General features: G+C 38.6%; 1 long non-coding RNA gene across 1 annotated transcript; it reads left to right on the forward strand.

Annotated features, from left to right (window-relative positions):
• The first annotated feature begins 22,582 nt into the window (after positions 1-22,582).
• On the forward strand, positions 22,583-24,619 carry LOC139194229 (uncharacterized). Its single transcript, XR_011578990.1, has 2 exons — positions 22,583-23,009; positions 24,247-24,619. It is a non-coding gene; the product is annotated as an uncharacterized lncRNA (long non-coding RNA).
• Positions 24,620-25,075: the final 456 nt, after the last annotated feature.

Consider the following 25,075-nt stretch of genomic DNA (forward strand, 5'->3'; position numbering starts at 1 on the left):
TCAACACAATCTAGAACTTGCTTTGTTGCACCAAGAATTAGAATATCATTTTGCACCTTTGGAAGAGCTTCCACAATGTCTTTGGGACAAAGGAAGGACAAGAAGCCGCATGTCATCTATTACGCCTCACGGACGTTGAACGATGCACAATTGAACTATTCCACTACGGAAAAAGAACTCCTTGCCGTTGTCTTTGCTTTAGATAAATTTCGATCATATCTAATTGGTACTAAAGTAATTGTTTTCACTGATCATGCAGCTCTGAAGTACTTGCTCACCAAAAAGGAGGCCAAGCCACGGCTAATTCGATGGATGTTGCTACTTCAAGAGTTCGACATAGAGATTCGGGACAAGAAGGGAAGTGAAAACGTGGTGGCTGACCACCTAAGCCGAATGGTGCACAATGAGGAGTCAAAGGAAATTGCAATTGAATGCGCTTGATGAGATACGGCACGAGGCATACGATAATGCAAGCATTTACAAGCAAAAGACCAAAGCTTTCCATGACAACATGATCCGTGGGAAATCATTCTCAATTGGGCAGAAAGTGCTATTGTTCAATTCGCGTTTACGTTTGTTTCCCGGTAAGTTACGTTCTAAGTGGATTGGACCGTTTGTTATTACTAATGTTTTTGTTCATGGTGCAGTCCAAATCCAAAGCTTGAAAACAGGACAAGAATTCAAGGTGCAAGGGCATCGTCTGAAGCCCTATTATGACACCTTTGTGGAGCATACCGTGGATGACTTACCCTTGGATGCCGTGGGCCCTAGTAAGGAGTGAATGAGGTCTTCGTCCGGCTGTACGACGTTAAAGCAAGCGCTACTTGGGAGGCAACCCATGCATTCAACAAAGGAAACATAGAAAGCACTCCAATTTCAGATTTGCGTTCCTAAACTCTTCTCTTTGTTGTTAATTTCGTTTCTGCTATGTTAGGTTGTTTAGATGTTGTTTTGTTTGTTGTTTGTTATTTGTGTGAGTCTATGCTTGAAACATTGAGGACAATGTTTGATTTAAGTGTGGGGGGGGTAACCAAAGTGTTTGATGCAAATTCGTAGGGTTTTGTCACCCATAATTTAAAATGTTGTTTCTTGCTGTTTTTAAGCCTTTTTAAGCTGTTTTGGTGTGTTTTAATGTGTTTTGAGTCAAAAATCCGAAAATCCCATAAAAATTTGAAAAATTTGTTTTAAAAACCCAAAAAGAGTCGTTTTGTGTGTTTGTTTGTGTCTTAGGGTACCTTCCAACACAATGATGAGGATTCGGTTTGTAATTGCATGACGGTTAAAGAGAGTTATAAACATGGATAAAAGTTTGATTTACTCTTTGGTTTATGCTTGGTTGTGGTTATAACTTATGAATTCACATGTAATCATAAAGAAAAAATCCGTTTTTGTAACATGCTTGAAGGAAGTAACTCAACCTAGCGCTACAACCTTGTGAGACTTGAGCCTAAACGTTTATTTAGAGAGTTAAAATCTGTGCATTCTTTGTTTTCTAAAGTCGTTGCATGATCTCATTATTCTTTGCTTGGTTGCTACTTAGAAGGCGTTTCATCACTTAGAACCAAACACTAGAACTCATGCCCATTTCATTCAAAACATGTCATTGATTTGCATAACACATATTCAAGATTAAGTTGTGTAGTGTCCACCATAGCCCAAAAGCCGTATATCCCTATTCCATTATGTTTTGTAGGTGTTAACCCCGTTGAGCCTCGTTTAGCCTATTTCCCTTGTTAACCACATTATCCTCACCTAGCCTAGATTAGGACCATCCACACCCTTGTTCTTAAAACGTAGTAAAGCATAACGCAAGATGAATTCCTTTTGATCAATGTGTGCGGGAAACAAGTGTGGGGGAAGGATTAGTGATATAGGGATGTGCCAAAGTCTTGAATGAGGCACGGCAAAGAAGAGAAAAAAATGAGAAAAGAAAGAAAAAAAAGAAAAGTTGTGAAAAACATGCAAAATAGTTGAAATGCATGTGAAAAAGAGTTCCAAAGTGTTGTTTGTTGAAGAAAGGGTCCAAAGAGTTGCATTCGGCCCTAATTGATTGTTTAAGTCTTCCCTTCTGTTTTGAAATTGATTTCGGCATGCTAAAGTGAATTCTAAGTTTCGATTTCCATACTTTGCTTACTATTGTTTTAAAGAACGTGTGTTTTCCATATCCGTTTTTGTTTGCCAATACCTTAAGCCCCGTTACAACCCTTGACTTTAATCTTGAGTGTTGTGTATTTCAATTTGTGGAGTTTGAAATTGGTTTGAGCATATGGTGTCATCGGTTCTCGCATCTAAGTTAGCATTCCATTCATGAGATCATATTTATAAACATGTTATTAACTCCGGAAATTGCTTTCTTTGTTATACATATATGTGAGCATTCGTTTTTATTTTTACATCAATCTTCTCACATATAACTAGTGTAGGGTGTGTAGTTAGAAAATCTGAGTGAAAATAGAGTGCATATCTAGTAAGGAATTGAGGGATTCTCTAAGGCATGAGAGAAAAGGGAAATTTTTACATCAATCTTCTCACATAAAACTTCTCCAAGAAGGCTCGTTTCATGCTATCCCAAGATGTGACCGTTCCGGGAGCTAATTCATACAACCAATCTTTCGCCTTTTCCATGAGAGAAAAGGGAAAGGCCTTCATCTTCAATATACTCCCGTCGACATTGATTGGAGTCATGCTTGAACACACCACCTCGAACTCTTTCAAATGCTTGTTAGGATCCTCCATGGACAATCCATGGTACTTTGGAATATGGTGTAGCAAACTTGACTTTAACTCGAATTCCTCGGTCTTTCCTTGGGCAGCCGCCGGATATTGAATACATAGAGGTGCGGCATTGTCCAATCCCGAAGCCGAGAGCTCCTTGATTGTACGATTGTCTTGTGCCATGACTGTCTCAACTTCACCCACTTGTGCCGTGGGTTCCTCTTCCTCAATCTCAACTTCGGCTTCCAAATTTAAACTTGATTCACTAGGTTCTGGATTCTTCCTCTTTCGTCTCAACTCTCGTTCAAAATCATCGTCAAAGTCCAAGATGTGTTCACGAACCGGATGAGAGCTCCGAGTCATAAACTAGTACCTAAAAACAAGAAACAAAAACAAAGTAAAAATCTGGACACAATTAAAACAAATTGAAATAAAACAATCCAAGGGATTAGCAACTTTGCTAATTCCGGGCAACGGCGCCAAAATTTGGTGTGAAAATTATGTTGACACACAAATTAAACCCTATTGATGACAATTGTAGTAATGATGCAAGTAGGGATCGTTCTAGACCGGGGATTAACTAGGGATGCTAATCGACACAAATAAGACTCAAAAACACTAAACTAGGCTCTATAGACTCAAAACTAACTTAAAACACTAAAAACAGCAAGAAACAATCAAAAAGACTCAATTCTAGACCTAACAACTGATTTGGACGAAAATAGAACTTCAAAAACTCAAAAGACTTAAAGAAAACACGTTTTGACTCTAAAAACAAGATTTAAAAGCAAGGGGGTTGATTCATACGACTTGATTTCCAATTACTCTTTCGACAAACTATGAATGACAATGCCCCAAATTAACTAGATTGCACCAATTAATTCTCAGATTTCCCTAGATTCATTGAATTGAATGGAATACGCATGATAGAGACACATATGAAAGATCATTAAGTTCAATGGAAATCATAAGCATTGACGAGGCATTCATAACTATGGGATACGCATGTTACTCTTGCCAAGGATTTACTTAACACAATCGTGACTAGCGACTTTTACTACTTATGAATATAAGTTAATAACGATTAGGTGAAATTCCCTTATACCTAGCATCAAATTCATGCATGCGAACTAAGTATGCATCCTTAATTAACACACAAGAACAAGTTATCAATCAAATAAATAAGTAAACCACATTCACGATTCATGAAATCATAACTGGAGGTAATCAAGTCATATAAAACATATGATCATGGCTTTGAATTCCCCTCTAACTATAAAGAAATTAGTTCCTCATGTTCGCAAATAAACAAAGATAAAGAAATTTAAACGTTGACATAAAGATAGAAAACACCTAGAATCGCTCCAACAATCCAAGCTCCTTGAATGGCATGCACGGCTCCAGATTCCTTCCTTCTTCTCCTTGCAAACTCACGGCACAATGATGTGAAAATTATGTTGACACACAAATTAAACCCTATTGATGACAATTGTAGTAATGATGCAAGTAGGGATCGTTCTAGACCGGGGATTAACTAGGGGTGCTAATCGACACAAATAAGACTCAAACACACTAAACTAGACTCAATAGACTCAAAACTAACTTAAAACACTAAAAACAGCAAGAAACAATCAAAAGGACTCAATTCTAGACCTAGCAAGTGATTTGGACGAAAATAGAACTTCAAAGACTCAAAAGACTTAAAGAAAACACGTTTTGACTCTAAAAACAAGACTTAAAAGTAAGGGGGTTGATTTGGACGAATTTAACTTTCAAAACATAAACTTTGAAAACAAACTTTAACAAAAACGATTTTGATGAAATAGGATGGTGAAAGGCTAGCTAGAGGGTTCCTTCTCCACACATGAAACATATGCATACGACTCGATTTCCAATTACTCTTTCAATAAACCATGAATGACAATGCCCCAAATTAACTAGATTGACCAATTAATTCTCAGATTTCCCTAGATTCATTGAATTGAATGAGATACGCATTACAACCAAATTATTCTTATCAAGGACCCTAACTATGGAATACGCATGTTAGAGACACGTATCAAAGATCATTAAGTTCAATGGAAATCATAAGCATTGACGAGGCATTCATAACTATGGGATATGCATGTTACTCTTGCCTAGGATTTACTTAACACAATCGTGACTAGCGACTTTTACTACTTATGAATATAAGTTAATAACGATTAGGTGAAATTGCCTTATACTCTAGCATCAAATTCATGCATGCAAACTAAGTGTCGACCCTCAATCAACATGCATAAACATGTTATCAATCAAATAGATAAGTAAACCACATTCACGATTCATGAAATCATAATTGGAAGAAATCAAGTCATATAAAACATATGATCATGGCTTTGAATTCCCCTCTAACTATAAAGAAATTAGTTCCTCATGTTCGCAAATAAACAAAGATAAATAAATTTAAACATTAAAACAAAGATAGAAAACACCTAGAAACGCTCCACAATCCAACGTCTTGAATGGCATGCACGGCTCCAAGTTGTCTTCCTTCTTCTCCTTGCAAACTCACGGCACAATGAGGGATGTTTGGGTAAATGGTGTAGTGAAAATCTGGTAGAGGGTGGTGAGTGAAAGGGTGCGGCAAGGCCTTGTATTTATAGGCTGAAAATCCCACTCCTAGATAGCCAAGGACAAGGTTTTAAAGGCCTAATCTGCATAGGATAATAACATACAATCCTATAAGGAAAACAAGTCAAAAACCCAAAGGGATTGGGAGATAAGGTGCGACACAAAGAGTGTGAAAAGATAAGGCTTCTAGAAACCAAAAATCCCTAGGGAAATAGGGTATATGGTGCGGCACAAAGCTAGGGTTCTAGAAAGAAATACAAGGCAGATTTTTAGGCTTCTAGAAAGGTTCCTAGGCGCCATTTTTGTAGGATAAGATTAGGTCTTCTAGAAATCTGATTTTAAGCATCCTAATCAAATTAGAAACCCTCCTAAGTGGCTGAAATGTGGATAGTTTAAGATTAGGATAAGATAGGATAGGATAAGGTTTGATTGGATAAGATAAGCTAAGATAAGGTTATGGATGAGGTTTTGGATAAGATCCTTCTCTTGAGCTGATTCTTTGGCTTTAATTCTTCTTCTTCATGTAGGAATACTTGCTTGAGTAGGAAACTTCATGTGTCTAGGAATCCATCTTCAATTAGGACTCCTACATTGATTAGGAATCCTACTTCATTTAGGAATCCTTCATTCAAGCCATTTCCTTCTTCAACTAGGAAACTTTGTATCTTCAATTCTTCAACTTCAAAACGCATTCCTAGCTTCCTCAATCCCTCAAATTCGTCCATCCCTTGTGCTTCATATGCATGAACTCCATTCTAGCCCAATTTTGCTCCAAATTGCATCCTTTTGCTCACTTTGTCTCTAAAACCTGAAAACACATGAAACTAGCTTAAAAGACTAACTTTAACTAAGAAAACACAACATAAATGCATAAGAACTAACTAACTAAGGCGCATAAATATGCTCCTATCACACAATGAGGGGTTTTGGGTGAATGATGTAGTGAAAATATGGTAGAGGGTGGTAAATGAAAGGGTGCGGCAAGGCCTTGTATTTATAGGTTGAAAATCCCATCTCCTAGGTAGCCAAGGACAAGCTTGTTCTTGTACATTTATAGTGTTTTTGCTTAGTAAAGTAGTCTTTTAAGCTAGTTTTATGTGTTTTCAGGTTCTAAGGGCAAAATATGAAAAAGGATGCATTTTGGAGCCTTTTGGAGCAAAGTTGAGCTTGGAATGGATGTCATATGCTTGGAGCCAAGAGGATGGACGAAATTGAAGATTTGAAGATGATGTTTCCTACTTGAACAAGGTTTCCTAGTCGAAGTAGGAAAGCGCCTAAGTGAAGATTTTTCCTAGTTGAATTAGGATTCCTAGTCAAAATGGGTTTCCTAGTTGAATTAGGATTCCTTGAAGATGAAGATTCCTACTCAAACAAGGTTTCCTACTCGAAGTAGGAAAGTTAAATCCAAATGGCATCAAGTTTCAGCAACAAAGAAGATTTCCAAGTCCAAGAAGGAAAGGTTTCCAAGATGAAGTAGGAGAAGAATTCCAAGTCAAGGGAGGATTGAGACATGTTTTCCTAATGCTAGAAGGACTCCTAAGTGTTGTAGGACACAAATGAGAAGTTTCTAGAAGAATTCCCCTCCTTGCCGTGAGTTTCTACATTTCCTATCAGTTTTGGGGCTTTCTAGAAGCCCTATCCCTAATCCCTACATTGGTGCCACACCCTAGCTTCTAGATGCCCTAGTTCCTTGCCTTGCAAGGCATTCTAGAAGGCCTATCCATATCCTACAAACCTGCCGCACCTAGGACCCCTTTTCCCTTGCAAAATCTGATTGTTTAGACCTATTTCCTTGTGGATTTGGGTTATCCAAGTCCATATCTGATTACCCTAGGGTTTTAAGTGCCTATATACACTCCTATTAACCCCTAAATCAGATCACCACTCACCACAATTCACAATTCACGCCAGAAATCATTCCTTGCTCTTTGCCGCACCCTTCCACCACCATATGCCATAATTTCTGCCCAAAAACAACCCTAGCCGCACCACCCATCAACCCTAAACACCATCACACATCCTCCATCCATTCTACACCATCCATAACCCCAAAGAACCTGTCCAAAGTCCTTGCCGCACCAAGGAGGGGGAGAAGGAAGCTCGGAAGATTCATGCAATTCAAGTTCACGTCGCTGGAATTTCTAGGTGTTTCTTTTCCTTTGATTTCAATGTTTAAATTCAATTCTCTTTGTTTTGTGCGTATGAGGAACTAAACCCTCCCTTGGCTAGGGGGGGATTCGAAATACATGTTTGTGCTTGCGATATGATTTGATTACTTCTAATTGCGTTTCATAAGTTGTGAATTCAATTTACTTATCTATGTGAATTACATTGCTTCGTCAATGCTTATGGTTTTCATAGAACTTAATGATTCTTGCTTGTATCTCTATTATGCAATCATGTAGGGGACTTGTGGGGAATGTTTGGGTTGTCGTATGCAATCATCCAATTCAATAACGTTAGGAAAATCTGAGGGTTAATTTAAGCGGACCTAATTAACTTGGGGCATTGAGAATTCATGGTTATTGAAAAGCAATTGGAAATCGTTTTGTATGCAAGTATAACATGTGTGGAGATGAACCCCTTAGCTAGCCTTCCATTCACCCATTTAAATCAAATTCGTTTTTACAATCTGTTCTAATTTACAAAGTTTGTTTTGTTTTTAAATTCGTCCAAAACCAATCCCCCTTTGTTTTAAAGTGTCAAAATTAGTTAGTAAGTGTTTAGTTTGTGTTTTTAAGTGTCTTAGGTCAAGTTAAAACCCAAATTCGTCCAATTTGGTGCTTAGTGTCCAAAACTGCCCAGATTGTGTTTTTAAGGCAGTTTTGAGTGTTTTGGTGCTGTTTTGAGTCTTTTGGTTTGTTTTGGTGTTTTAAAGTTTAGTTTTGCATTCTTTGAGTTTATTTTAGTGTTTTAAACTTGTTTTTACGTTTTTGAGTCAATTCCAAGTGATTTTACAATCCCTCCTAATCCCCGGTCTAGAACGATCCCTACTTACATACATTGCTACAATTGATAAAAAGAGGGTTTAATTTGAGTGCTAGTTAATTTTCACATCAAAGGTTTTAAAAGCCTAAGTTGCATAGGATAATAACATACAATCTTATAAGGAAAACAAGTCAAAAACCCAAAGGGATTGGGAGATAATGTGCGGCACAAAGATAGGAGATGATAAGGCTTCTAGAAATCTGAAATTCCAAGGGAAATAAGGTATAGGGTGCGGCACTTATCTAGGAAGGGATAAGGCTTCTAGAAATCCCATTTTAAGCATCCTAATCTAATTAGAAACCCTCCTAAGTGTCTGAAATGTGGATAGTTTAGGATAAGGATAAGATAGGATAGGATAAGGTTTGATTGGATAAGATAAGATAAGATAAGGTTATGGATGAGGTTTTGGATAAAATCCTTCTCTTGAGCTGATTCTTTGACTTTACTCTTCTTCTTCACATAGGAAACCTTGCTTGAGTAGGAAACTTCATACATCTAGGAATCCATCTTCAATTAGGACTCCTTCAGTGATTAGGAATCCCAATTCATTTAGGAATCCTTCATTCAAGCCATTTCCTTCTTCAACTAGGAAACTTTGTATCTTCAATTCTTCAATTTTGAAACGCCTTTCTAGCTTCATCAATCCCTCAAATTCGTCCATCCCTTGTGCTTCATGTGCATGAACTCCATTTTAGCCCAATTTTGCTCCAAATTGCATCCTTTTGCTCACTTTGTCTCTAAAACCTGAAAACACATCAAAATAGCTTAAAAGATTAACTTAACTAAGAAAACATTACATAAATGCATAAGAACTAGCTAACTAAGGCGCATAAATATGCTCCTATCACGGTGGTGGCCCGGAACCTTGTCACCCCCAGAGATAACAGACTGCTCTCTAGACGGTCTGATGAATTGGCTGTTAAGGAGTCTCTGGCTCTTAGCGTGCAGTGTGCGGGTTCTGTGTCCAACATGGCCCAACGCCTATTTGCTCAAACCCGTCACGTTGAATCGTTGGCGGCTGAAATGCTGAGTCTCAAAGAGAAGATTAGAGGACTTAAGCATGAAAATAAACAATTGCACAAGCTTGCACACAATTATGCCACAAACATGAAGAGGAAAATTGACCAGCTGCATGAATCTGATGGTCAGATTTTACTTGATCATCGGAGGTTTGTAGGTTTGTTCCAACAGCATTTGCCGTCGTCTTCTGAGGCTGTACCGCGTAGTGAAGCTCCAAATGATCAACCTCCGGTACCTCCTCCATCTGTGGCTCCACCGACTGCTGAGATTCCGCCGACTACTGAGACTTCTCCCAAGCAGCCATTGTGAAGGCTCCCTCTTGTCTTATGCTGTGTTTCTTTATTTCCTAGTTTCCTGTTCATTTCCATGAAGTTTAATGTTAAAATCTTTTGCATATTTGTTAATGTTTCAAAATAGAAAGTCATACCCCAAAAATAATTAAACAAGCAAAAATATTAACAATCAAGCAAAATAAATGGGTTGCCTCCCCTGAAGCGCTTGCTTTAACGTCTTCTAGCCGGACGATGCCACATTGATCAACCTTCATGGGAACCCACGGCATGCAGTGGGATCTCCTCCACAAAGTGCTCGTAGTACGGCTTCAAGCGATGTCCATTCACCTTGAATTCTTGCCCGGTTCTCAAGCTCTTAATTTGGACTGCACCATGCACAAAAAGATTAGTAACAACAAACGGGCCAACCCACTTGGAACGTAACTTACCAGGGAATAGACGAAGGCGGGAGTTGAACAACAACACTTTCTGCCCAATTTCGAAAGTCTTGCCTCGAAGCATCTTATCATGGAATGCCGTGGTCTTCTCTTTGTAAATTCTAGCATTCTCATAAGCTTCATGCCTTATCTCATCAAGTTCACTCAATTGAAGCTTTCGATGAATTCCGGCTTGGTCCACATTCAAATTGAAGGTCTTGATGGCCCAATGTGCTCTATGTTCTAATTCCACGGGAAGATGACATGGCTTGCCATACACAAGCCGAAAAGGAGACATACCAATAGGGGTTTTGTAAGCCGTTCGATACGCCCATAATGCATCATCCATCCGTAAGCTCCAATCTTTTCTATTTGGCCCAACGGTCTTCTCCAAAATCTGTTTGATCTCACGATTCGACACCTCGGCTTGGCCATTGGTTTGGGGGTGGTAAGGTGTGGAGACCTTATGCGTCACATGGTACTTCTTAAGTAATGCCTCAATGGTACGGTTGCAAAAATGAGACCCGCCATCACTGATTAGCACCCTAGGCATCCCAAACCTAGAAAAGATATTAGTTTTCACAAAATCTGCCACAACTTTAGAATCGTTAGTTCGAGTGGCTTTCGCTTCCACCCACTTGGAAACATAATCAACGCTATATGTAAGTGAAACCAAAAGATGAAGGAAAAGGACCCATAAAATCGATACCCCAAACATCAAAGATTTCAACAACAAAGATGCGTACCTGCGGCATTTGATCTTTTTGGCCAATATTACCTGTCCTTTGGCATCGATCACATGTTAAACAAAAGGTTCTAGCATCTTTAAACAAAGTAGGCCAATAAAAACCACATTCAAGAACCTTAAAAGCTGTCCTTTGGGTGCCAAAGTGACCCCCACATGCATATGTGTGACAAAAACTTAAAATTGAGTGAAAATCTGATTCATGCACACATCTTCTTATAACCTGATCTGAACAATATTTCCACAAGTATGGGTCATCCCAAACATAAAATCTAGCTTCCTTTTTAAGTTTATCACGTTGGAATTTGTTTAGTCACCAAATAATTCACCAAATCTGCGTACCAAGGAGCACTTACCTGAACGGACAAGAGTTGTTCATCCGGAAATGTTTCGGAGATGGGAAGATCCTCTTCTTATCGCAACAACCTGCTTAGGTAGTCGGCAACAGCATTATCACTCCCCTTCTTGTCCTTGATTTCGATGTCAAACTCTTGAAGTAGAAGCATCCAACGAATGAGTCTAGGTTTAGCTTCTTTCTTGGTGAACAAGTACTTCAAGGCTGCATGGTCAGTGAAAACAATAACTTTAGTACCAATTAGATATGATCTAAATTTATCTAAAGCAAATACAACCGCCAAAAGTTCTTTTTCGGTTGTAGAATAATTCAACTGAGCATCATTCAAAGTGCGTGAAGCATAATAAATAACATGTGGCTGTTTATTCTTTCTTTGACCCACAACAGCTCCAAGTGCATAATCAGATGCATCACACATCAATTCAAAGGGAATGGACCAATCCGGGGGAGTTATGATGGGTGCCGTGGTGAGAAGGTCCTTGAGATGCTTGAATGCCTTCTCACATGCCTCGTTGAACTCAAATGACACATCCTTTTGTAGGAGACGGCATAGGGGCTGTGGAATCTTGGAAAAGTCCTTGATAAATCGTCGGTAGAATCCTGCATGACCAAGGAAAGAACGAACCTCTCTCACCGAAGTGGGAGAGGGTAAGTAGCGTACAAGATCTATTTTAGACTTATCAACTTCAATTCCACGTTCAGAGATAATATGACCCAAAACAATACCTTGTTTAACCATAAAATGGCATTTCTCCCAATTTAACACAAGGTTTGTTTCAACACAACGTTTCAAGATTAAAGTGAGATTATCCAAGCAATTATCAAATGAATTACCAAACACACTAAAATCATCCATGAATATCTCAATAATTCTCTCAACATAATCAAAAAAGATGTGATATGATATTAACTAGCACTCAAATTAACCCTCTTTTTATCAATTGTAGTAAGTATGTAAGTAGGGATCGTTCTATGCCGGGGATTAGGAGGGATTGCTAAATCACTTGAAAACTGACTCAAATACGTAAAAACAAGTTTAAAACACTAAACTAGACTCAAATAATGCGAAACTAAACTTGGAAATACCAAAACAAACCAAAAGACTCAAAACAGCACCAAAACACTCAAAACTGCCTTAAAAACACAATCTGGGCAGTTATGAACACTAGACACAAACTTGGACGAAATTAGGTTTTAACTTGACTCAAAACACTTAAAAACACAAACTAACTTGACTTCTAACTAATATGACTCAACAAAGAAAAGGGGGATTGATTTTGGACGAATTTAAAAACAAAACAAAACTTTGTAAACTAGAACAGATTTTAAAACGAATTTGGCTTAAATGAATGGATGGAAAGCTAGCTAAGGGGTTCATCTCCACACATGTTATACTTGCATTCAAAACGATTTCCAATTGCTTTTCAATAAACCATGAATTCTCAACACCCCAAGTTAATTAGGTCCGCTTAAATTAACCTTCAGATTTTCCTAACGTTATTGAATTGGATGATTGCATACGACAACCCAAAACATTCCCCACAAGTCCCCTACATGATTGCATAATAGAGATACAAGCAAGAATCATTAAGTTCTATGAAAACCATAAGCATTGACGAAGCACTTGTTACTATGATTGCATGAAACTTATGCCAAGAATTTACTTAACGCGATTGAGATCATCAACCTTTACTACTTGTGAATATAAGTCCATAACGATTAGGTGAAATTTCCCAATTTATGCATGATAATTAAGTATGCACTCTCAACCAACACACACAAATCAATGTAATTCATATAGATAAGTAAATTGAATTCACAACTTATGAAACGCAATTAGAAGTAATCAAATCATATCGCAAGCATAATCAGGTATTTCGAATCCCCCCCTAGCCAAAGGGGGGGTTTAGTTCCTCATAAGCATAAAACAAAGAGTAATAAGTTTAAACATTGAAATCAAAGGGAAGGAAACACCTAAAACTTCCAGCCACTTGAACTTGCACGGCATGAACTTCCAAGGCTCCTTCTCCTTCTGCTTGCATCGGCAAAGGACTTTAGGGACAGGTTGGGACTTATATGTATGGGTGGATGAGTATGGACTAAGGTAGAAGTGTTTAGGAAGGGTGGGGGGTGCGGCACTAAGGGATAAGGATAAGGTTTAGGTGTCCTAAATGGATAAGGTGCCCTAAATGGATAAAGACTCCTCATTTCACTTGGAAACTTTGCCTATTAGGATTAGGAAACCATGTCTTTGTCTTTCCTTCTTCATCTTGGAATCCTTTTCCTTCTTGGACTTGGAAAACTTCTTTGTTGCTTCTCTTGAGACCATTTGGATTTTGACTTTCCTACTCCAAGTAGGAAACCTTGTTTGAGTAGGAATCTTTATCTTCTAGGAATCCCAATTTCACTAGGAAACCTATTTCAACTAGGAATCCTAATTCAACTAGGATTCCATCTTTTACTTAGGCGCTTTCCTACTTCGACTAGGAAACCTTGTTCAGGTAGGAAACATCATCTTCAATTTCGTCCATCCTCTTGGCTCCAAGCATATGATGTCCATTCCAAGCTCTAATTTGCTCCAAAAGGCTCCAAAATGCATCCTTTTGCATACTTTGCCCTTAGAACCTGAAAACACATAAAACTAGCTTAAAAGACTACTTTACTAAGGAAAAACACTATAAATGCACAAGAACAAGCTAAACTAAGGCGCATAAATATGCTCCTATCAAGATGCTAACCATACACCTTTGAAACGTGGCAGGAGCATTGCACAAACCGAATGGCATGCGTCGATATGCAAACGTTCCAAAGGGACAAGTAAAAGTGGTCTTTTCTTGATCATCCGGGGCAATAACAATCTGATTATAACCGGATTATCCATCAAGAAAGCGATAAAAGGAATGACCTGCTAACCTTTCGAGCATTTGATCTAGGAACGGTAATGGGAAGTGATCTTTCCTTGTGGTTGCATTTAGCTTCCTATAATCAATGCACACTCGCCAACCAGTTTGAATTCGGGTGGGCACAAGCTCATTCTCCGCATTCTCCACAACCGTCACTCCAGATTTCTTGGGTACACATTGGATAGGTGAAACCCAACGGCTATCGGAGATGGGATAAATTACCCCACAATCTAGAAGTTTGATTATCTCCTTTTTCACAACTTCCATCATCGGAGGGTTAAGACGGCGTTGAGCCTCTCTAGTTGGTTTGGCCCCCTCCTCAAGAAATATGTGATGCATACAAGTCGTAGGGCTTATACCTTTAATATCGGCCAATGTCCATCCTAGGGCAGATTTGAATTCCTTCAACACACGCACTAGCTTCTCCTCCTCTTGTCCCGTGAAGGATGAGGAGATGATGGCAGGTAGTGTCTCGTTTTCCCCCAAAAAGATGTACTTCAAATGGCTTGGTAGGGGTTTGAGATCAAGTATGGGTGCTTGAACGATGGATGGAAGCAACTTGTTAGTCAAAATTGGAATGGAATTAAAGTTAGGAGACTTATCACCATGCTTAGGTAGTGACTCAAGGGCAGCAACCAACTCAAAAATTTCATCACTAGGAGGCACGGCATGGCCTAGTCCATGTATGCCGTGGGTTACTGATGTGAGAAATAAGTTAACACACAAATTAACCCTCTTGTTGACAATTGTAGTATGGATAAGTAGGGATCGTTCTTAAACTGGGGATTATGAGGGATTGCTAAAACACTCTAAACTGACTCAAATCTGTGAAACAAAGTTTAAAAATACGAAACTAGACTCAAAGAATGCAAAACTAAATTCTAAAACACTAAAACGAACCAAAAGAGTCAAAACAGCAACCAAACACTCAAAACTGCCTAAAAACGACTTTCTGGGCTGTTTTGAACACAAAGCATCAAATTGGATGAATTTGGGTTTTAACTTGTACCAAAATACTTAAAAACATAAACCAACACACTTTCCAATTAATCTAGGAATTCAAAATAATTGGGGATTTGATTTGGACGAAAATAAACTTAAATGGCAGATTGTAAGAGAAACAGATTGTAATACAAAGTTATGAAGAGAATCAATGGATGATGGAATGGCTAAGGGGTTCTTCTCCACACATGAAATATATGCAACCTAAATCGATTTCCAGTTATCAATTGAATGAGTTATGAACCTCAACACTCCAAGTTAATTAGGTCCGCTTAAATTAACCTTCAGATTTCCCTAGGATCATTGAATTGGATGAATATGCATCGCAAACAAATTATTCCTAACAAGTTCTTTATATGAACAGCATGATAAAGACACAAGTTAGAATCATTACGTTCTTTGGAAATCATAAGCATCGACAAGGCATTCGTAACTATGAAAAGCATGATACTCTTGCCAGGAATCTACTTAACACGATCGTGACTAGCGACCTTCACTACTTACGAATATAAATTCATAACGATTAGGTGAAACAAATTTATATCCTAGCATCAAATTCAAGCATGCAAATTAAGCGTGCACTCTCAATCAACATACAAGAATAAGTTCTAAATCAAATGGTTAAGCAAATTGTATTCACGACTTATGTAACAATAACTGGAAGTAATCAACTCATTTCACATACATAATCATGGTTTTGAATACACCCTTAGCCAAAAACGAAATTAGCCAATCATACTTAAAGCAAAACTAAGATTACATGAATTAGACATTAAAATCCAAAGAAAGAAAACACCTAGAATGCTCCAACTTGGCAGCAAGTGCATCCAAGATTCCTCCTTTCCCTTGCTTGCGGCAGATTGGGTTATGGACAGGTTTTGGGTAGTTTTATGGTGTAGAATGGATGGGGAATGGTATGGAAAGGTTTAGGGTGAGTGTGGAGGAGTGTTTGATGGTTGGAGGGTGGTAGAGAACTCGGCAAAGATGGTGGAATAAGGTGGAGTGGCTGTTATGTTTTCTGGGCACTAGAATGGTGTTTTTGGGGTGTTTTGCTGCCTAGGGTGAGTATGGACGAATTTTCTGCATGAATGATGAATATGGGAGGTTCAACCCTTTGCCAAGGGTTGTAAACAAGTATATATAGGCCCCAAAAACCCTAGAGAATCAGATTAGGCAGTGGGGAAATGCACAGCATGGAGGGTGAATTTGTGGCTGAGTTCAATGGTCCAAGGATGAAAATGGAGCAATGATGCAAAGTATGGAGGGTAAAATGGAGTGGTATTTCAGCTAGGGAGCATGAATGATTGTGTTCATTGCATGGAAATGAAAAGGGGAGGTGAAATGTTTCAGAAATTAGTCAAAGGTGCAGCAACATGTGTTGCACATGGCATTGGATCCCAAATGTGGATGATGGAGCATCAATTGGTGCATGGAATGGTTGTGAAAGTTGTGTGAAATCAGATGGGTGAAGGGAACAAGAGGTATGCAGCAATTGAGTGTGATAATTGAGTGTATTGAGGCATGAAATCAGAAATATTTTAGGGGACAAGGATAATTAAGCATGCATGGGAATCCAAAGGGAATGCTATGTGGATTGCACGGCAAGGATGTGTGTTCTTTTGTGGCTGAGTTCATGATCCTTTGTACACTAATTCTTCACACTCTTAGCCTCTTTAAGTCTTCAATTTTGTCCAAACCTTGGTTCCAAATATGTGACATGCATTCCAAGCTCCATTTTGCTCCAAAATGCTCTAAAATGCATCTTCTTGCCTACTTTGTCCTTAAAATCTGAAAACACATGAAAATGACTTTAAACATTAAAATAACTAAGGAAACACGACATAAATGCACAAGAACAAGCCAACTAAGTCGCATAAATATGCTCCTATCAGTTACACTAGAATCTGCCCCCTTGGTTGTGAGTTCCATTCCTCGTGTAATGACTTTTTCAAGCGCATCGTCATTCAAATCTTCAAGATATCCCTGCGCCAAAGAGTCAATTATATCAATAGAGAAACATGAATGGTCCTCACTAGGGTACTTAATGGAATCAGAAAGATTAAAATTAACAACTTCCCCATCAAATTCCATGGACAATGTTCCACTATACACGTCAATCTTCGTCCGGGCCGTCTTCATGAATGGCCTTCCAAGGAGGATGGGCAATGAAGGAGCATGATCCGATTCATCCATTTCGAGCACATAAAAATCTGCTGGGAAGACTAAATGATCAACCTGCACCAAAACGTCTTCCAACACTCCCTTTGGATAAGCGTTAGATCTATCGGCCAATTGTATGATTACACCATCATGTTTCAACTCACCTAAGTTCATGGATACATAAATGGAGTATGGCATAACATTTATAGAGGCTCCTAAATCTAGCATGGCAGATTTGAAAGGGGTGTTACCAATGACGCACGGAATTGTAAAGCTACCCGGATCTTTGCATTTGGGGGGTAGTTTGCGTTGCAAGATGGCGGAGACATTCTCACCTACCTTTACCACTTCCTTAGTTGAAATCCTCTTCCTAGTGGTGCATAGCTCCTTTAAAAACTTAGCGTATCTCGGGACTTGCTTAATGGCATCCAACAAGGGTATGTTGACTTGAACTTTCCTAAGTGTCTCAAGGATGTCCTTTTCAGCTTCTTCCTTCTTTGTTTGCACAAACCTGCTAGGAAAAGGAGCATTCGAAGGCACAACATTAGTAGAAACTGGATTTGACACATTCTTACCTTTATTGGATGAATTGGACAGATTTGGAGCCATGGGGGCTTGCGGCATAGGTGTGTCCACCTTTGCCGTGGGTGGGCATGCTTACTCCTCCTCAAATTGAAGTTTTTCATCCTCTTTGTGACCTATTTTTTATGAAGAACCTGCCCCAATCTCTTTTCCACTTCTCAAGAATATGGCCTTTGCACTTTCAAAGCCTCCATTCGGGTTTGGAATGGTAGAACTAGGAAGCCTTCCTTGGTCTCTAATCTGCCCAACAACCTCGGCAATCTGCCCCATTTGTTTCTCTAGTTGGTCCACTCTTTTGTTTTGATTTTCCTGCCCATTAGTCAAAGTGGTTAGTAACTTAACAAGTGTATCATTATCCAAAGCATTACCTGAAGTATTTGGGGCAGATTGTGGTTGGACTTGAGGGGGTGCGTATGGTTTGTTGTAGAAGCCCGGGGGTTGTTGCCTAAAGCCTCCTTGTGGTTGGGCTTGTTGTGGCTCTCTCCACCCCGGATTATACGTGTTGGAATATGGATCATGTCTTGGCTGATTTTGGCTTTGAAACCCAATGGCATTAGCGCTCTCCCATCCACCATTCTCAATGAGTTGAGGACACTTTTTGGATGCATGTCCTTGGATAGAACATACGCCACACACCATGGGTCCTTGAATCTTCATTCCCTCGGCCATCTGTGAAACAAGAGAAGTAAGATTAGCTAACTGAGATTGAATATTGGAAGTAGAACTTACCTCATGCACTTGTTGCCGTGGGGGTCCTCTTTGGCCTACACCTTCGTATTGTTGAGTGTTCAACGCTCGATTAGCAATCAAGATTTTTGCAGCCATAGGTGTTTTGTCTACCAATGCTCCACCCGCCGAGGCATCGAGCATTTGACGTTCTAGTGGTAGGAGCCCTTCGTAGAAGTATTGCAAAAGCAATTCCTCCTTCATCTGATGCTGTGGACAAGAAGCAACAAGTGATTTAAATCATTCATAATATGTAGGAAAAGACTCACCTTCATCTTGTTGAATTCCACTTATTTTTTTACGAAGAAGAATGATGCGAGAAGTTGGGAAAAACTTCTCCAGAAACGCCCTCTTCATACTCTCCCAAGATGTAACTGTACCGGGAGCCAACTCGTACAACCAATCCTTGGCTTTGTCCATTAAAGAGAATGGAAAAGCCTTCATCTTTAAAATACTTCCGTCAACGGTAACCGGAGTCATACTTGAGCACATGATAGGAGCATATTTATGCGCCTTAGTTAGCTAGTTCTTATGCATCTTTGTTATGTTTTCTTCGTTAAAGTAGTCTTTTAAGCTACTTTCATGTGTTTTCAGGTTTAAAGGACATATTACATGAAATGATGCAATTTGGAGCTTTTGGAGCAAAAAGTGAGCTTGGAATGAAAAGGACATGCTTGGAACACAAGGTTGGGTTGAAATTGAAGAGTTCGAGATTTGAGGTTTCCTACTTGAAGTAGGAAAGCTAAGCCTAAAAGTTTCCATTTTGGGTTGATCTTTCCTAAATCGGAATTGGCAACCAAAGTTTCTAAAGTTGGAAGTTTCTATTCTTGGAGGTTTCCAATTTCGAGAGTTTCTATTCTCGGCTTTGGGCTTTTGGATGACCCATCTTTGCCTCTTGGACCTATGCCGCAGCCACCATCACCCAAATCCCTTCCTTGCCGCAGCCATTCATCCATTCCAGCCACCATCCTCCACCTTTAGACACCATTCCACACCTCCATAACTCTTTCCCACACCTTGCCGCACCACCCTACCATCCTAACTCCCTTCTAAAAAACCCTCTCCATAATCCAGAAATTAATCCTTCACGCCAGAAACCATTCCCCATCTTCAACAGCACCTATCCTTCATCATTCACCATATTTTCTGACCCAAAACCACCCTAGCCGTCCCATACACCTATCCTACACACTTTTCCACCATTCTACACCATCCATAACCCCCAAAAACCATCACAAACCCCTGTGCCGCAACCAAGGAAGAGGAGGAAGGTTCTTAGATGTTCCTGCTGTGCAATTTAGATTGCTGGAATTTTTAGGTGTGATCTTTCTTATGTTTCAATGTTTCAATTCAATAAACTTTGTGTTGTGAGTATGAGGAACTAAACCCCCTTAGTTGGGGGGTAATTCGAAACCATGTACATGCTTGCAATTTGATTCGATTACATTCAGTTGTTATTTCATAAGTTGTGGATTCAATTCGTTCATCTATTTGATTGATACTTATTTATGTATGTTGATTGAGAGTGCACGCTTAGTTTTCATGCATGAATATGATGCTAGATTATGAGGGAGTTTCACCTAATAGTTACAACCTTATAATCACAAGTAGTGAAGATCGCTTGAAAACGATCGCGTTGAATGAATTCTTAGCATAAGTTTCATGCAATTCATAGTAACAAATGCTTCGTCAATGCTTATGTTTTTCATAGAACGTAATGATTCTTGCTTGTATCTCTATTATGCAATTCATGTAGGGAACTTGTAGGGAATGTTTTGGGTTGTCGTATGCAATCATCCAACTTGATAAATTTTGGAAAAACTGAGGGTTAATTAGTGCAATTCACGGTTAATTCGGGGCATTGAGTCTTTATAATTTATTGGAAGAACAACTGAAAATCGTTTGTTTGCAAGTGTGACATGTGTGGAGAAGAACCTCCTAACTAGCCTTTTATCCATCTATTTCACCAAAATCGTTTTTACAATCTGTTTAGTTTCAAGTTTCTGTTTTGTGTTAAATTTTCGTCCAAAACAAATCTCCCTTTAATTTGAAGTCTTAGATTAGTTAGAAAGTGTTTTGATTTGTGTTTCTAAGTATTTTGATTCAAGTTTTCATCAAATTTCGTCCAAATTAGTGTAGGTGCTCAAAACTGCCCAGAAAGTGGTTTTTAGGCAGTTTTGAGCCTTCTAGTTGCTGTTTTGAGCTTTAGGTTTGTTTAAGTGTTTTAACCTTTACTTTTGCATTCTTTGAGTCTAGTTTAGTGTTTTAAACTTTGTTTTTGAGTTTTTAAGTCAGTTTCCAAGTGTTTAGCAATCCCTCCTAATCCCCGGTTTAGAACGATCCCTACTTACATCTTTGCTACAATTTGACAAAAAGAGGGTTTAATTTGAGTGCTAGTTAATATCACATCAGCACACCACTTCAAATTCTGTCAAATGTTTGTTCGGATCCTCCATGGACAGCCCATGGAACTTTGGAATGTGGTGGAGCAAACTTGACTTTAACTCGAACTCTTCGGTTTTACCTTGAGCAGCCATGGGATATTGGATACACAATGGTGCGACATTATCCAAACCCGAGGCGGCAAGCTCCTTGAGCGTACGGTTGTCCATGGCTATACCTTGCTCTTCTCCACCCACTTGTGTCGTGGGATCCTCCTTGTGCTGTTGGTTCCTCCTTCTTCTCAAAGTTCTCTCGAAGTCGTCGTCAAAGTCCAAAATATGCTCACAAACAGGTCGGGAACTTCGAGTCATGCACTAGTACCTAAAATCAAAGAAAACAAAACAAATCAGCAACTTAAACAGAAACTTAAACAAAATACAATAATTCGAAAGAAAACAATCCAAGAGATTAGCAAAGTTGCTAATCCCCGGCAACGACGCCAAAATTTGATGTGAAAAATAAGTTAACACACAAATTAACCCTCTTGTTGACAATTGTAGTATGGATAAGTAGGGATCGTTCTTAAACCGGGGATTAGGAGGGATTGCTAAAACACTCTAAACTGACTCAAATCTGTGAAACAAAGTTTAAAAATACGAAACTAGACTCAAAGAATGCAAAACTAAACTCTAAAACACTAAAACGAACCAAAAGAATCAAAACAGCAACCAAACACTCAAAACTGCCTAAAAACCACTTTCTGGGCAGTTTTGAACACAAAGCATCAAATTGGACGAATTTGGGTTTTAACTTGTACCAAAACACTTAAAAACATAAACCAACACACTTTCCAATTAATCTAGGAATTCAAAATAATTGGGGATTTGATTTGGACGAAAATAAACTTAAATGGCAGATTGTAAGAGAAACAGATTGTAATACAAAGTTATGAAGAATCAATGGATGATGGAATGGCTAAGGGGTTCTTCTCCACACATGAAATATATGCAACCTAAATCGATTTCCAGTTATCAATTGAATAAGTTATGAAACTCGACACTCCAAGTTAATTAGGTCCGCTTAAATTAACCTTCAGATTTCCCTAGAATCATTGAATCGGATGAATATGCATCGCAAACAAATTATTCCTAACAAGTTCTCTATATGAGGGTGCGTTTGGTACGCGGGATGGAACGGAACAGAGTGGGACGGACGCGTTCCGTCCCACGTTTGGTGCGCTAAAATTATGTGGAACGCGTGTTCCGCGGAACGAAAATTGGCTAAATTTTGATTCCCCCTCTTCCCCCCGGAACGGGTTTTTCCGTCCCATGGAACACAAAAATCATAAAATTTAAGACAAAAATACCCCTTAGCTTTTTCAATATTTACACCTTCTAAATCATCCAACAAACCCTAACTATCTTTCTCTTCTCTCTGCCGCTGGGAACTTGTTCATCCTCCTGCATCTCCCCTTCGCAACCTTCCTCCTCATCCTCTTCCGTGTAGCCTTTCCATGAACTTTCAGCTTTGTATTTCCGTCCCAGGTTCGATCTGATTGTGATTGTGTAGCCTCTCGGTCTCTCTTTCTTTGTATTTTGTAGTACTTTTTGTTTCTCTCTTGGTTTGGTGTTTGCTGGGTGTCAGTCGTATGCCCGGCAATTCCAAATCACCGATGCCTTTTCTATGAATCCCCTTTCTGGGTTTTGCTTTGCAGTCCTCAAATTGAATTGGGTTAATTTCAATTTCAAATTTTTGATTTGATCCATAGCTTTCAGTCCTCATACCATTTTTTGGAGGGTCGCAGTCGGAAACCACATGGACTGACTGACTCAATCTTATCTTTAATTAATTTTGATGTAAATTTGAAGTTGCATTATTATTCTTTTCTGATTTGTTTGTTTCGATTTCATTAACACCCAGTTCCTAATTCTGCTGAATTTCTTTGTATTTTGTAGTGCTTTAATTTCTTTGTATTCTTTTCTGATTTGCTTGTTTTGATTTCTTTGTATTTTGTAGTGCTTCGATCTGCCCAATACTGCATTTGCAACCAAAGATCCGCCTCTGTTTATATGCTTCCACTCCCCCTATTGAGCAGTACTGCATTCAGAGGTATCTCTCTATCTGGATTCATTTTTTCAGTGTTCAAGTTTCAATTTTTATGTGGTGAAATCTATAAATCTGATGTCTTTGGGTTCTGTTGGATTGGATTGGGTTACCTGTTTTGGATTTTCCTCTGTTGGTTCGTGGGGCTGTTTGATGCCGCAATTTTGATTTCATTCTTTTTTTTATTTTTTTGGAAGCAATTTTGATTTCATTCTTAGTTTGGTTCTCTGTTGGATTTTCCTCTGTTGGTTCATGGGGCTGTTTGACGTCGGGAGTTTTGATTTCATTCTTAGTTTGGAGCTTTGTTCTTGAATATGGACACAGACAAATGCATCTTTCGAGATTTCAAAACTGAACTGCATCTGTTTTGCATCTGTTAGATTTTCCTCTCTTTGTCATTATATGCTCTTCTTCCCTTGCATAATTTTTTGTATTTTTGTCTATTGGAATGCTAAAATAACGGCCTAGGAAGACATCTTGTTTAGGTAATTGTAATGAGTAGCTTTAATATTCGATTCGTGTTGAAAATACTGCCACTGGTAAACTACAGAGTAGAAGTTGGATGATAAGAAAAAAGTTATTACTTGTTTGGGAACATTTATTGATTAAAAGTGAAAAAAAAGAGTTGTTGAAATTGAATGCTGAATCTAGGGTATTAGCCGTAACTGGGACGGGTTTGAGCTAAGTATTGCCAAAAACTGGTTTGCTCATGTTGTGACTGGAGGAAACCAATGGCATTGGGACTCTTTGCCAGTTTTGGTTGTACGTTTGTGAAAAGCTGAATTGTCTCGATTTTCTCTGTACTAGAGGGTCTCTAGAGTTGATGTTTAGTCCTTGTGTGTTCAATGTTCAAGGGGTTTCCTCCAGTTACAGTGAAAGTTTAGTTGGTTTAAGCTCTTGCTGTATTCGTTTCTATTTCTCAATCTAGGCATGCTAGCACTATATGTCAAACCTGTGAGTGAGTGTTAGCACTATTTTGCATCTATGAATTTCCTCGCTTCCCTGTTTGCATATCTTACCTTTGACTATTAATTCTACTGTAATTGCTACTTTTTGGTAATGATACCTTTGTTTATCATCTCATGTATTTTCATGTTAGTGGCATGTATGTTATATTGTTGTATAACTTAACCTCCTATGTTAGTCGAGTAATGTATTGGGCTAGATAAGAAACAATATGTGAGGGTTTTCATTGCAGCATCTCTTTGTTTGCATTAATTTTTAATGACCTTGGTTTTTGCAGAATTTTTGTTAGCTTCTAGTGAAACAATATGTCAGGGTTTTCAGAGAAGCGAAAGCCAAGTTACCATCTCAGCTTGAGGCCATGGTCTCCCATATGATCAGGTGCTGAAAATTACAATGAAGTTAGTCAAAGATACTGATATGACGGGTATTTGGTGTACCCTGGATGACTCTCACAAGGCAGATTTCATTAAAATGTTTATGGATGGCAACTGAGCATTAGGGGGTTTAGTATGATATGAACTTTAGTAATCTTTTTTTTTTTTTTCCTAAAGTCAGGACAAATGTTTAATTTGGGATTTCATGTTTAAGTTCTGGATATTTCATGTTTATTGCTTTAGCAAGATAATATCATTAAACGTATATATTTTTCATCCTTGCATGACAACCATTGCCATAGGCATCCAATTGTCTCATAGCTCAACTTCTAATATACATATTGTTTGACACAATTTGCATTTCAATGTGATGACGAAGAGATGAAAGCAGATTGTGTCAAAGATTCCAAAATAGCCATTGCATCAACGGTTGTTCTACTATACCAACCTCTTCATATGTGATTCATCACATATACTTATATATACATATTGCGGCTACACTGCCATGTGCCAAGTGCCAAGCCAATGGCATGCTCTCACCCTATTATTTTTATAATTCACATAAAATTAATTGACGTATTATCCCACTAAATTAATTATATGAGCAACATAAAGTACAAATACATGTCTCTTGTTTTCTGTTATACACAGTACAAAATATGAACACATCCAAGTATAGTGTACAAAATATATCATAGATAAGTAGCAGCAAGAAGAACAAAAAAAAAATTG

Source organism: Malus domestica, chromosome 03 (assembly GCF_042453785.1).
Source record: "Malus domestica chromosome 03, GDT2T_hap1".
Taxonomy (NCBI): Eukaryota; Viridiplantae; Streptophyta; class Magnoliopsida; order Rosales; family Rosaceae; genus Malus; species Malus domestica.